General features: G+C 36.7%; 2 pseudogenes; both read right to left on the bottom strand.

Moving 5' to 3' along the window:
• Positions 1–5,563: 5,563 nt before the first annotated feature.
• LOC131782329 (uncharacterized) lies at positions 5,564–7,499 on the bottom strand (annotated as a pseudogene).
• A 4,195-nt stretch (positions 7,500–11,694) lies between these two features.
• LOC136279543 (uncharacterized) lies at positions 11,695–12,727 on the bottom strand (annotated as a pseudogene).
• Positions 12,728–14,718: the final 1,991 nt, after the last annotated feature.

Raw genomic sequence — 14,718 nt, 5'->3', positions numbered from 1 at the left:
CTGAAGCCTATTCTCTACATAATTCGTCATTATTATTAACATTAACCTGAAAATAGAAAAATAAGGGAAAAAAAAGGTCTTAGAATACCACTTACTTAGATATTTGGTAGTGTTTTTAGTCTAAGTCTGTAGCTCATCTCTAAATTTTTTTCAACTCAAATCGAGAATTCTAGTTCATTGTAGTATGTGGTATTTTTTGATAACTTTGTTCAAACGTACTCATCAACATGGCTTCTACAGTAAGAATAACTTGAATGTGTAAGTGGCTTTTTTTGGAAAGTCACACAGAGTTACAAACAAGGGTTCCAGATCTACTGTAAAACGAAGACTTCAATAAAACATCTTTAAGACCTTACACATGAGTCCGTTCTCAGTTTACTCTGTAAAGGTTTCTAAGTCTCGCTTCAGCTTCATCCACAATGTGGATTATGTGTCACAAGACCTCTGTTTTTGTCTCTCGTCTTACACGAGCCTTGATCGTACGCAGGGGGGGGGGGGGAGGGGTTGGGGAAGGGTAGGTTAATGGCCTTGAAATGGCCTTGAATTACTTAATGTTGAACTTTTTGTTTTGATGAACTATTCAGTTCGCATTTTTTCCAAACAGGGAGCCGTTTTCTTTTGTCACCGTAATGTATCTTGTTTACGCGACTGTCTTGAGGGGTTTTGGTCACCGCCGATGTGAAATAAGGGGTTCAGTACCAATATATATTTCCGGGAGGCTAGGAAACATTCTTTAGTTACTCTAAAGAACACGAGAGAAATGAATCCATATATGCTGAGAATCTCATTTAATTTCCCGCTCCTTCTCTAACTACGATAGTAATCGCGAGAGGGGTACGAGAGGGAGTATCGGCGTCCCGCCAGAATGGGCAAGCTTTGTGTCACGTGAGTTGTCTGTGCAGGCACTCAACGTGATCAGCGGTTGGAAACTACGCAAGCTAGCTTCAAGATGGTGCGCTCTTGTCGAACGCAAGAAAAGACTCACTTTTATTCAAGGTAAAGGATTCTTTCTTTCTAATTTCTATGAACAAAGAGCTCCATGCTATAAGAGTAGAGAGTAGATGTTGACGGTTTCGAATCGTACATTAGATAAACTCCGTATGTGTTTCACCGGACGTGTGTTTGCAAAGAACAGGACCGCCGAATGGAGTTTTGATACTAAAGGTTTCAGATGTACGCTCGCTAATTTTTTCTGCCTAGTTCAGAGAAATTAAAGCTTGTAGCTTCAGTTCTCGTATCTTATTTTGTTTTCCGCCGCATTGAATTGCGATCAGTCGAAGAGAAGTCGCGTTCAGAACATGTGACAGTTTGGGTTGTCGTTTTAAATTTATCTATCGGTGTAAAGTCGAGTCATGGATATGTGTTAGTTTTATAAGTGTACCGTGGACTAATAGAAAGTGCGGGAGTCTTGTTTAGCTGTTTAACTGATTTTAAGGTCAAATTGTGCCTTTCTTTCACCGCTGAAGTTAATTCAAAACCAGATGAAGTGTTACTTGAATAACTAAGATGAGAAATTATTGTGTTGATAACCCTTTAACTCTCAGAGCTACTGATTAACATGTAACTTCTCACTATGGTATCCTCACGTTATCCAATAAACGGGTAACGAGAACACTCAAACTTATCAGATAGAAGTTGTTATTGTGATGTAACACCATATTCCTGTTTCTAATTGACACAGAAATGTGTAGCATTTACATGTAGAGAGGACAGAACAATCAGAACTTGGGAGTTAAAGGGTTAATGGTTCTCTGGACAAGTAATTAATGAAAATTAGCTTGCAGTGTGACTAGAAAGGCTGTGAAAATTTAATTTTGGGTTTTTTGTGGAAGAAAATACCCAAAATATTGACATTTAACACTAAGGCAGAATAATAAAGGGGTGGATTCTAGTCCTGTATCAAGATTTCAAACTAGGGTATGAATTTGATTATAACAAGACAAAAAGGCTATGCTCGTCATGCATTTTTCTTTCCTTTTTCCCAAAAGACATGAAAGATAAACTAAACTAACAGAGCTGAATCAATAATTTAAATTATTTTGTTTTTAAAACAAATCAGCCACAGTTATCTTGAGTGGTTGATTGGTATGTTTTTCAAACAAGCTCAGGATATGAGAGAATTTTGAGCAAGGTGTAATATTGATCTCTGCTTAAAAGCAATCATACAGTAAATTAGGCAGTAAATTAGGGGTAATGAGTCCTGCTTGTCAGCTCTCAAAAAGTAATCTGCCTCTAATAATATCTCAAGAAATCACACAAAATACTTGAAGGACTTGACTTTCACTTATATATACACTGTATGTGGCACTTATTGCAGTGCAGCTTTAGTTCTCAGTAACACCACTGGCATGCCTGAAAGGTATTTCTAGAGGCATTGTCAATTTTTTTTGTCACAATTGATCTTATTATAGGCTGTTGTGTGGTATTTTTATCCTAAAAGTTCCAATGTTTAGTATTGTTGCGGACTTAAACTAACCAAAACATTCCAAATGGATTTTACATCTAGCTGTGAAGAGGTTAAATGTACCATTTCAGGTGGTTTGAGTGAATTAATTTGGTAGAAATGGAAAGTTCTAAAGCAAGAAAATAGGAGGGCTCTGGTATGACTGATAGAATTGGGTGATAAGATGAGTACCTCATTGTTTACAAAGGTCTGGTTTGTTGAGCAGTGAAGTATGCTTGGCCTGCAACACACTTTCAATCAAAATACTTGTTTATTTTACTTTGAATATATTTTCATAAAAATTTGTTTGAAACCAGATACAGGTGGAACCCTGAAGGTTGTGAGGCACTGCATAGTGCTACAGTTTTCTACTTAATTTCTTTTGGTTTCTCATGTCTTAGGGTGTCATGTTTTACAGCATTTGTTATATTGTAGTCTGCAAAATTAGTGTGGCACATTCTTTCCTGCCATTGGTCTGAGGCACAAGATTGACTGATTAGACTATCCTTGCTCCTGCCAAGAAGCCCTGGGTATCATCCATAGACCTCCACCAGACTCCATTTTTGGCCATTCTCTTTGCTTCCCTCCAGGTGATGTTTTTCTTAACAAGCATGTTGTGCACATAGTGCCACCAGGACTGCTTTGAATGGCATCCTAAAAACCACAGTATGAATTGCATTGTTGCATGGTGAATATCAAATGATGGTCCTTCCAAGTTTCAAAATGTATTCAGGGATTCTCTGTTGTTAAAAAAGAGCAACATTAATACAGTTGAGCCTCAATCATCTGGACTACTGTAAATAATAATAGTAATTATAAATATAAATGAGCAAAAAATTAACCTTAATAACTAAAAAGAGAATGCATATCATTTCATTAATGCTTGTATAATGCAAGAATTAATGCATATTCTCAAATCTTGATCATCAACAATGAACCAGTCCTCAACATCAGAAAAAGAGACACCTTCACTGTTGCTTACTTAATTTATCAATTCTATCCTATTTTCTGCCTTTAAATTAGAGTCATCTGGGCATTTCTCAGCACTGGGATGAATTCACAGCTTTCAGAATACACTGAATATAGAAAGAGAGCTTGCCTCTTCCCATGTATCAGCAAGCAATCTTTCATTGTCAGTGTCTTCATAATTTCTCTGAGGTCTTTTGTGGAATGGATGTCTTGATTTTCAGTGACTTTTGAAGGAGTTTTCTATAAGGAACATGGTTACACTAATGATAAAATAATACACATAGCATTGATATATCACAAATATATGTCAATACAGAAAAGTGATTCAATAACTAAGAAATTACACCGTGAATATACTAAGAATGATACTTATAACTTCAAACTGAATTTTGGGAAGAAAATATAATCTTTATATAGGATGTCTGGTATTTTTCCTGTGAGGAAAAAGTCCACTGAAATAATGCAGATATAGTACATGTTAAAAAGCATATAGAATGTTGAACATGATAGATGCACTAATATAAACCAATAATAAACCTTGGTAAATTCATCTTACAACTAATTTACTCAAAATTATTTATGAAAATATGAACAGAGATACAATGCAAATCAGAAGAAAAACAATGCTATTAATTTTAAGAGGGTAGCAAATGCCTGCAATAAAACTGTTGACCATGGGGCTCTCTATAAAAGGATTAAAACGTATAAACTCTATATGAAAGACATAATAAGATATTTAAGCATAATTTTCAGTTGTATATACAGTATTTATGAATGATATTACAGTTGTTTACTACAGGTGATCAAAGCAAACTGAGCAGACAATGCAAATTAAAATTGATTTCTAGATGTAAGGGTTTTGCACTTGAATTAATATTCATGAGGAGGAAGGATATATTAGTACAGTGAGCTACTTACATTATTTTGTTTTTATTAAGTAAGCTTTTGTTGTTCAAAGAAAAATCAATTGCATTAATCTCCTGCAATCCAATGATAAATGAATTACATGTATGCTGAAATTGGAATTGTAAGGAAAAGAAAATGCATGGGAAGTAACTAAATAACAGGATATTTCTCCGAATTTTCCACCCAAAGGAAATCAAAGTATATCAATTCTCAGTGAGAAAGCACTGCTCTGAATCTTGCCCTAACAATAGGAAAACAAGTCTATTTCAGTGCTAATGGGTGCAGCACTCAATGGAATGGATGCTTAAAAAATTTGGATTTTATTTGGCCTTTAAAACTTACTCTTGGTTCTCATATCCCCTCTTTAGTTACTGGTGTTGGCAGAGACCTCCCATCTCCTCTCTTGGTTATTAGAAGAAAAAGAGGAATTGGAGGTTGGACCCGTTCCCTTTCAGCTCTTACACTTGGGTTGCCTTTAAGAAAAATTGTGTCATCGTCATCATTAATTTGCCTTTTTTTTAACAATAACGATAAATAAATTTACAGAGTGTGGAGCCTATTACTTGGAGTGTTCAGCTACCCTGTATTCATGCCACGGTGTTTTCACAGATGTCTATCATTGAATTTACCACAAAAGCCCATTGACCAATCACAATTAGCCTGTAGTTAATTTCCAACTAAATGGTTGGGCTCTCTGGCAAGGTTTTCAATAGCAGCAATCATAAATTGTTGCTAAAAAGAAAGAGAGAAGACGCTGGTTTTTTAAAAGATAATTCAGTGTTGTGGCAAATAATGAAGCACTGTTAGTGAGTGCAAACCTGTAATGTGGCTATACATGTTCATAATACCATCAGAAGGGCAATGTGATACTGCATTATTTTGGCTGGTCACCCATTCAGACTGGTCCAGTTGTCCTGATAAACAAAACCATGTTTCAGTCCTGGCACCTTTTGACTGAGCCCATTTACTGCATGTTCTATTTCTTGTGCAAATATCTCCTCAATTGATTTCCAACCAAATTGGTGGTTGCCTTATGTGAGCTCCTTTGTACCCAGTTGCCTGGAGCCACAGAGGGCAGCTATCATGTTCTTAGGCTGTCTAAACAAAATTTTAACAAATTAAAAATATAATTCAAAAGAGAAAAATTAATGGTGCGCATTAGAAATATTCAAACAAAAATGAAATAAATCTGTGGTAAACATGTAAAATACATTTTGTACCTAACATACATCAATACCAGATTATTCATGAACTCATTACTAAATTAACCTGGATTATCAAAACATTACCTGGTGGGAAAATAGGGTTGCTGGGTGGGTCCTCAAGATTAGTGACACATCAACAAAATAACATTCCCTAAGTGTTTCAGTGTAAGGTATTGAAGGAAACTGTGTTCTGGGGTGCTCAGAAAGAAGCTTCAGCAGGGTAAGGTTTGATGATGCTTCATCACACAGAAGTAATGAGACTTTCAAACTGTAACTTGTTAATGCTTTCAGTGTAAGCATTACAAAATTTTTGCAGGACATTGGAATTCATTGAGCTTCCTATAGCAAAGTGAGGTCCAATCACATCACAGCCTGATGTTAGGTCTTACCAAAGAAATTGAACTATAAATGAAGCTTTTTGTGCACCAGGCTGGACTGTTGCACTGAATACATCATGGGGCACCTTTAACTCATCTTCAGGTGCACTGAGGCCAGTCATGCCAGCTCCTTTCAGGTTCTGTGTAACTTTCATTTGGATCTATATTATAACAAATAGAAATTTTAAATTACTCATAAGAGTCATGTACCTTATTTCTGAAGGTTCTAATGTTTAAGAGAATAATGCTCATAAGCAACTAAATAAGTCATTATTAGTGAAGTTATTATCTTGTGTTAGGAGTCCATCATTCCACTAAGGATCTCTAATATATTGATGTAACACACTGTGGTTAAAGTTATTCTTTCACAGATAAACATTTACTTACTCTTAACTTCAAGATGTTATACTAATTTCCAATTACGTGTTCACCTTGACTTCATTCCACATCAAGACTTGAAGTGCTAATGATTTGTGGTGTCCTTCTTCTTCTCTGTTCTTTTGGAAGTTGGCATAGATTTTGCATTGGCCAAGGAGGTACTCTTCATCAATACTAGGATTTACTGAGTCATCTTTGATTGCCTGCCTCAGGCTTTTGGAATTTGGCAGCTGTAAAATCCTCAAGCCATGTAAAGCTTCATATTCTGATGGGCTTCTGTTGTACACAGTGAGAGGTGCTCAATGATTGGACAAAAAGAATTATTGTATTTTGAGTATTTGAATTGAAATAGATGGCATGTCCACAGTTATTAAATAATAAATACCAAGAAACTTTGAATCTAACCCTAACTGATGCAACCAACAGAAATTTGGTAAGAAAAGGCATCTGTTTTAATTAGGACTACATCAGTGTCACAAGTACATGTATAACATTTAATACATGAACTTTCTTTTGAGTAATTGAACTGGAACAGATGGCATGTTCACAGTTATCGAATAATAAATACCAAGAAACTTTGAATCTAACCCTAAATGATACAACCAACAGAAATTTGGTTAAAGAAAAGGCATTTGATTGGGACTATATCAGTGTCACAAGTACAAATATAACATTCTATATTGAAACTTTGTCAAATTCACAGAAGTCCTGAGTTTTCATCTTCCTTACTACCAACAATTGTCTTAGTTGAAGGGCTGTAATGCATACTAAGAGACCATTGCTGCCATATCTTTTGTTTGGTCTAAAAATTTTACCTACCAACACAAACAGTAACTGAAAACCAGTGATCGCCATTCTTTCCATTCACTATCAAAATTGAAAAAAAAAGACAGTTTGTCAGTGGAAATTATTGTTGACTGGAGCAAGGCTGAAGAATTCAAAATTGGCATAAGACTTCATTTTAAGCAAGAGGCTTTGAAGTCTCCATGCACAGGATATTTGCATGTTTATACATATATAGGCTAACATGCCTTAAAAATTGCCTTCAGTCAGGAGTGATGGGCTCCAGTTATAACAAAGCTCACCATTCTTCCTCTGATCTTCAGTAAACTCCTTCCTTCCATCATTCTCCCATTTGTCTTTCATGAAGTTTCCAGCTTTTTTTTTCTTTTCTATCTTTTTCCTGGTTCCGTTCTTTAAAAATCCTACAAAGCTCTTCATTGGATTTTTCAGTGGCCTCTTTGAGTTGGTAAAGCTGTTCTTGAGGCAGTTAAATTCTAGTCCATTTATAAAATTTCCCCACCTTGATCATTTGGAATTCTTTTCTGTGTATACAATTTTCTCACCTTCTTGGTTATATGCAATCAAAATTGGCGACTTATGATAAGACAAAGAGACTTGCTTTTGGGCTACAAATATTGGATTGGGTTATTGTTACTGGAGGGTTGCTGCTCTCGTTTCGTGGCATCCAAGGATTGTTTATTGTTGAGTGCACTTTCCACATATTGTTCACAGACAAGACAATCCTTGCACATTCTGTGCTTTTGGTCTAATTCTGACTTGCAGTAATTACTGTCAGGGACATGCCACATTTTGCAGCTTCTTGAGTTCAAGCAAATGCCATTTAAAGTGTGCGTGTTTTTGGGAATGTCACCTTGGTCTTTCTGCAAGTCTTGTTCCTGAAAGCCATTTCTGGGTTAAATTCACTGGTTCTGTGGAGTCAACCAGACAGCTCAATCATCCATCTGCTATTTTCTGATGTTCCAAAATTGGGCTGTTCAGCCGCCACCGACCTTCCGCATAAATTATCAGCCTAGTAAGGAAAACTGAATTTTTTTGACAGTTCAATAATCAAAGTGATAGAAGGCACCATGAATTCTGCCCAATGCAGCAATAAAGCACTCTCCTTTGACTGCACCTCACAAAAATGATGAAGATTTGACAACATCAAAGCCCAATTCGAAAGGGTAGTATTATCTTGCGATCCAGAAACAAGCTCTTTATTCTGTTGGGACTGCTTCTGTTCAATCCTGCATTGCAAACTTCCTTTATGGACAGTGTGAATGAAGATTGTTGAGATGAAGATGACTTGCTCATGCAATTTTGTGTTTCCACATTCTCTACCATTGCTTGGATTGCACCTCTTCATTGTTTTAAAACTCTTTTCATAAAATCTCTTCACAAGGGACAGAATCAGAAGATGGACAACCTTTGATAGACACAAAATTAAAGAAAAATATAGCAATTCTCCCCTCCTCTGCTAATTTTTTGCTTTAACTCTGCAAGCTGAAAGGGTGAAAAAGTTGCAAAAGATAGTGGGATAGGCAAGGTAAAGAAAGGAGGAATGGAAGACTGGAATACAGAAAAAGAAAGATGGAATTTTTGTGGTTTTGTGTAAATTTTTATCTTTGGGTTCCATGGATTGTATTACCTTAGTGAACTCGAGTCGCCTATTTTTGAGAAAAGATAGGCTAAACATAAACTGTTCTGTGAAAATTCTGCTCACCACGAGAGTGAAACACTCCAAGTAATGGACCCCTGGCAGTGTACAGCATAATTTAAGGGGGGAGGAGACCCTCAAGAAACCATAGGGCTTATGGGAGAGGCCACCTCTCCCCAGAATGAAGGCATCTGGCAGCTGCTCTGATAGCATTGTGGTTACCAGTGGTCAAAAATGTCTTCACAGATCTAGGCCTGAAGGGGGAGTAATGGTCATTGCTCTTTTTCCAACTCGGGTGATATTTAATGTTACTGCTGCAGTTGATGATAATACAATCATGATTTATTCTTTACATTTGAGGCAAAAAAATTTCAAAGGGAAAATTATTAGATGGTCATTAAATAAGTGGTATAACCTTCAAAAAATCAACATTTCTTCATGTTGTTTTATAAAAGGTTAGCGATGTCACCTGAAGTAACACTTGGAGACTACTATATTTTTGCAGTTTTTGACTTGATATTTTACTATTGCCACCAAGACTGGGCAAATAATGCCCTCTGATGGGCATCCAAACAAGAACAGTTGTATCTCTAACATTAGATTAAAAGTTCACAAAATTTAAAGACTATAATCTTCACATGTACCTGCATGTAATAAACTATAGAAACACCTCTCAGTCAAATAGACTGGAAAATCTTAGAGAACACACAATAACTTTCAGAAATGGATGAGATTAGCAATCTCATTTTTGTTATTTAACAACAAAAAGGTTCATTAAGGTGTATGTTTCTAGTTCATTGAATGCAAAAATATACCAAAATATCTCTCTCCAAAAATGAGAAGAATGGAATAAAACCCTGGAAAGTTATCTTTGCTAGCATGTTGGTAGTTTCATAAAATTGCAAATTGATAGAAAACTGGTTGAAAGTTTCTAAACTGATTTTTTTCAAGACTTTAAAATAGTTTCCAAGAATTGAACTGTTCAAAACTGATCAGGGCCGTAGTTGAAACCTTCAGTTTGCTTATTTTGATCATCTTTTTCCTTTTTAAGGGCCCTGATCGCTTGGCATCTCCTTCTGGTACTTGATTTGCTTGTAAGTTGCACAACATCAACTCTATGCTGATCTTGAAGTCTGCAAGCCTCTTGGGTATATTTACTAGAAGGAATATCAAGGGCTTGGAAAAGCTTAATAATAGTAACTGCACCAATGTCAAAATTAGAAATAGCATTATGCAGTTCTAATTCTTCCTTTCAATGTAAATTTCTTTGGAATTCTTTGACACACCATCCCATTCAAAGACTCATTTTGATTCTACATCTTGCCATGCAAGCACTCCTGCAGCAAGTTGTTCTCACTAAGTTGAGTATGTTTAGCTTTAGCTTGACAATAACAGCTAGAGGAAGGCCAGGTCCATACTTAAAGAGATTTGTATGGTTGGCTTTGTCCTTTTGATACTTGCATCAACTTGCACTACTGGCAGGGTTTTCATTAACTTTAGAAGTAGAAGGGCACTGCCTTGTGAGTAAGCAGGTGTACAGGGGCATGCTCCTCTGGGAATTTTATTAAAACTCAAAGTCTCCCAGAAGTGCATTTTCCTGCAATCTAGAAAATAAATCTTCTTGCAAAGACACATATTTAATCTAATTATAATAAAATAGAATGGTACTCTGGGAGAGTTTGTTTATTTCACTACACAGCTATAGCTACATCAAAACACTGCTGTTGTTCTCAGAGCCTCCTAATCTTACAGTTGCTAGTTAACTTTAACTTACAAACTGATAAAGAGTGAAACTGACAACACTTTTTGTCATTTATGAAAACTCGAAGTCAGAGCCATAATCAGAATCTTCAGCATCTAAATCTGGCAGCTCTAAGGCTTTGGAGGTTTCTTCTACTTCTTTGTCTGCAAGTGAGGGTGTTCCTGTGGTAATTGTACTTGATGTCAGTGTACAGGCAACTGGTGATGACACCCAGTTATTCCATTCTGTTGATCCTGAACTAGCCAAAGGTGGTGGTACTGTCTTGGAAATCTTTGAAGGGCACTTGCAATGAGGTTTAGCTGCCAACCAGGATAGTTTTCTGAGAACAGCAACCACCAAATCCCTATGGTTTTGCAGTACACAAGATCTTTCCCTTTTAACCATTTGTGATGCATCCTCGTCTTCTTTAATAACTTCAGTCTGGCCTTTTCCCCTTCAGAAGCTTTTATCTTTGCAGTAATAGAAATTATGGAGGTTCTCTAACTTCAGTTGTTCTATTTCAGCAAACATCACATTATCTGATAGTGCCTTTTTGGCACACTTGTTTTTGCCAAATTTTCTCTCTCAGGTTCAAGCAGTGCTGAAACTGTGGCCATGTTTGAATCATCTGTGGCCATGTGTGAATCATCCACTGTGGCTGTATGTGAATCATCTGTGTCTGCCATGTGTGAAAATCACCTGATGTGGCTGCATTTGAAACATCTATTCAAAAGCCAGGCAGTTAGATTAAAATCATTGTATTAGTGTAGTGAAGAAAACTACTTTTGGTCAGTGTTTTATGAACACTTAAATAATGGAAAGCACAGAAAGTGTATGTAAGTTTTCAAAAATCCATTTCAACAGCTGTAGTCCAATTAAAACCAGAAACATAAATTTAGTTTTCTGGGTCATTGCACTTGACTTTTCATGTGCAAATGAGTGCTTGCCTGTCTCGTTCCAAGGAATGTGTAAATAATATAAGTGTAAAAAAGCTAGAAACTAACCTTTTGACTTCTTTTATGCAAATAGCTAGAAAGAATCCAGGATGCCTGGAGTTTTTTTGTTTGCTTGCTAAGATGCCAAGAACACAATTGTTGCGCAGCACCTTCCTCTATGAAGTAAATTTTATCTACACAATCTGATGAATTTTAAACTTACAGGGAAGAGGTTGATAATTCTTTTTCTAGTTGATTTCTTTTTTTAAATTTTTTACTCTAAGTACCTAGGTACTCTGTTCAAAGTAAGTGGATGGCCGCACCTAGGACCCGGCTTCTAAAAAAACTTTGTACTGGGTGTGCCTCATTTGAGGCATGATGCATGAGGCTAGCATAGATGGCTTTCTTCATCCAGCAAAATTTCCAACATTGGATCTTATGGCAATGCCATAATAGTTCTGCAGTTAATCAATTAGACTGTTGGTAGGTATATCTCTACCTCCAAGGCCTTGATTGTCATGCTTTAATTTATGAAGTGCAGCTCTAACCCTCTTCTGTAAGTGACTGATGCATTCTTTCTTTTCCTCTGAAATTCCAGCATCTTGATAAACTTTCTTTATCATGGAAAAACTCTTGCTGTCTCCGTCCCCATAAAATTCAGTGTACTTGAGATTGTGCAGCTCAACAGACCTTTGAAATTTGTGCTCTGCTCCCTCTGGTTCTACAGTAGGTGTGCTGATCCCTGGAAATTTGACTTGCATGTAGTGTGATCAGTTCTCACATCTGATATTCAAAAAAGTCTTATCCATTTCACACTGTTTGCATCCATGATTTAGGGCCCTTTCATAAAGAACCTTTCCTGTGTCCATGGATATGGCCGTGACACAGCCACTGTTTGATGAGTAACCTCTCTTTTTCCCTGTACATCACAAGTAGAACACCGCAGTTCACAGGTAGACCTCCAAACAAATATAAAAACAAATGACAACACAATAGAGGCAGGCCTACCCTGTGATAAAGATACCTGGGCCAGGGAAGAATGCATTGAAATCCAGTCCTTGCAGTCCACAAAGCCGAAGCTTGAGAAACTTAAATCTTTGAATCTTGAATCTAGGTGAGAAACGGAGGCTTGATTTGCAGCTAACGGAGGTTTGACAGCTTGAACCACAGCGTTAAGAAATTCAGGAGATGACAGAGTGGTGGTACCTGCAACAGCAGTTGATGCACTGTGTGTGGAACCAGTCACGGGTTGTGAAGAGCTGACAGCAGGATGCAAAGAAATTGCTGATGTGAACAAACTATCTATTGCACTGGCCACGAAAAAAGGTAGCATTGTGGCCCATACAGGTGCTTTGAGTGCCTCGAGAGCTAGATGTGTCTTGCAATTAAAAGCCAGAATCTTCAAACATTCGCTTAAGCAATAGATTTGCAAAGATAGCTAAAAAATACTAGCGTGGCATGCAATGTAAGTCACAAGATAAGCAAAAGGCCTTCGTGGTCACCCCACAGATCACGTACGCTTGAGGAGGAGACCACCACTGCATTGGTTTGCAATTTAACTTTGCCTAAATTACATTTTAGCCACATGAAGAGTTTCTATCCTTCTTGAGAGATAAGACTTCTTATCCCGCCTTTTTCATTGTTTCCTTTCCAGTCACTTTCATGTGACCGCCGATTATGCTCAAGTGGCTGAGGAAAGCTTTTTCAGTTAGAGTTGGAGGCATGTCCTCAATTGTGCAGAATTTCCTTGCACCAGCACAACCCTTTTCAAGAGTTCTCATGCCATAAACAAATTGTCAATTTACTTCAAAACTCTTTCCTTGCTTCTTTGATATGCAAAAGGAATGTTTCCATCCACACTGCTTGCACAGCAAATGCAAAGTTGATGCACATCCCTTCTGTTTCATTACCTTCCTTTAACAAAAGACTGAAATTACCGCATTTGCCACAAGGTAACACAGAAAAAATGGGCAATAGCACCTTCATATCACAGAACCTGAACCCTCTAAGGGATGGTCTGGTTTCCTCGGTATCTACCTTCATTAGCTTACGTTTGGGTTTGTTATCTTGGGAAGTTGATTGAAGCTTTTGATATGAAGCAGTATATTCCTTAGCTTTGCTCTGATCATGTGGAATGTTGTCTGAGGATTCAAATATCCCACTTGAAGTACTTTCGACAGCAATCAACTCTTCTTTGTAAATTCTTTGGCTATCTGTTAAGCGATTCCCATAAAATTGTGGCTTCTTGGATCTCTGAGACAAAAATTTCAGCATTTTGGCGATTGAACCTCTCTCACTTGTGAAGATTCCTAACTAAATGATCGAAAGTAATGGCTGTTGACTGAAACACATCAGAATGGGGCTTAAAGTTAATGTTGGCCCCCAGTCTCCTAATAGGTTACTTAAGATACAAACAGCTTGCTTTGGCTTGAGTAAAATTACACTTCCAGGTTCTAAAAGATGCATTATAAAATGTATTTCCATGGCAACAAAACAACAGTGCCTTAGAAATTGCACTTTATCACTATTTCCTGACAAATTATTCACAAGAAGGCATTTGGAGCAATTAAACAAAAGCCTTTAGAGGTGAAATTGAATATGAAATAAAAATGGACACGTTTTAAACAAAAATTGCGTTTTTTAATTGCTCAAATATTACAAAATGTTTCTTAAAGTCATGTTGCTCTAAAGATTGGAATATTTTTCAATGTTTTTTTCAAAAATGTGGTATTCTTAATTTCTTACTGCTCCATGAGACAATCAATTAAACTTTTGTAATGATGTATGATGTTTAGTGAAGTAACTTTTGACACTTCCAAATACACTGTACATGTGAGAGATTCATATAGCCATTTTCAACACGACCTTCATGTCTTTGTTTTCAATAATGTCATAATCTCTCTATGCCCAGATAATGATCCTTTGTAAATGGCTTTTTGTATATAAGGCTATTTTTTATTGGTGAGAGAGCCCTGAGAATGTGACGATATGCACAAATAAGGGAATCTTAGTGACTGAGGTGGAGTTTGATGGTGCCTTTTGGAAAGCAATCGTACAAAGATTGACTGCATTTTGCAAAACCTTTTTGATGCTGGAGCTGTTGACCTAAAGATCATTTCACTAGCTTGCTTATTTTACTGTATTTTTTGAATTATTTCTCAGTTCTAAGATTGCATTCAGTTTGTTCATTAAAGACAATTGTATAGTAAAAGAGTAGAGTAACAGTAATATAATCTGAAATAGTAAAGCTAAGGCTACGAAAGTTAATTTTGAGAATTGAGATTATTCTGGTATTTAGAAGAAGAATTCACTAAGCTTAATGAA

This window comes from Pocillopora verrucosa, chromosome 3 (assembly GCF_036669915.1).
Source record: "Pocillopora verrucosa isolate sample1 chromosome 3, ASM3666991v2, whole genome shotgun sequence".
In the NCBI taxonomy this organism is placed as follows: domain Eukaryota; kingdom Metazoa; phylum Cnidaria; class Anthozoa; order Scleractinia; family Pocilloporidae; genus Pocillopora; species Pocillopora verrucosa.
The sequence above is the reverse complement of the archived record's forward strand: the minus strand, read 5'-3'. Positions and strand labels throughout refer to the sequence as shown.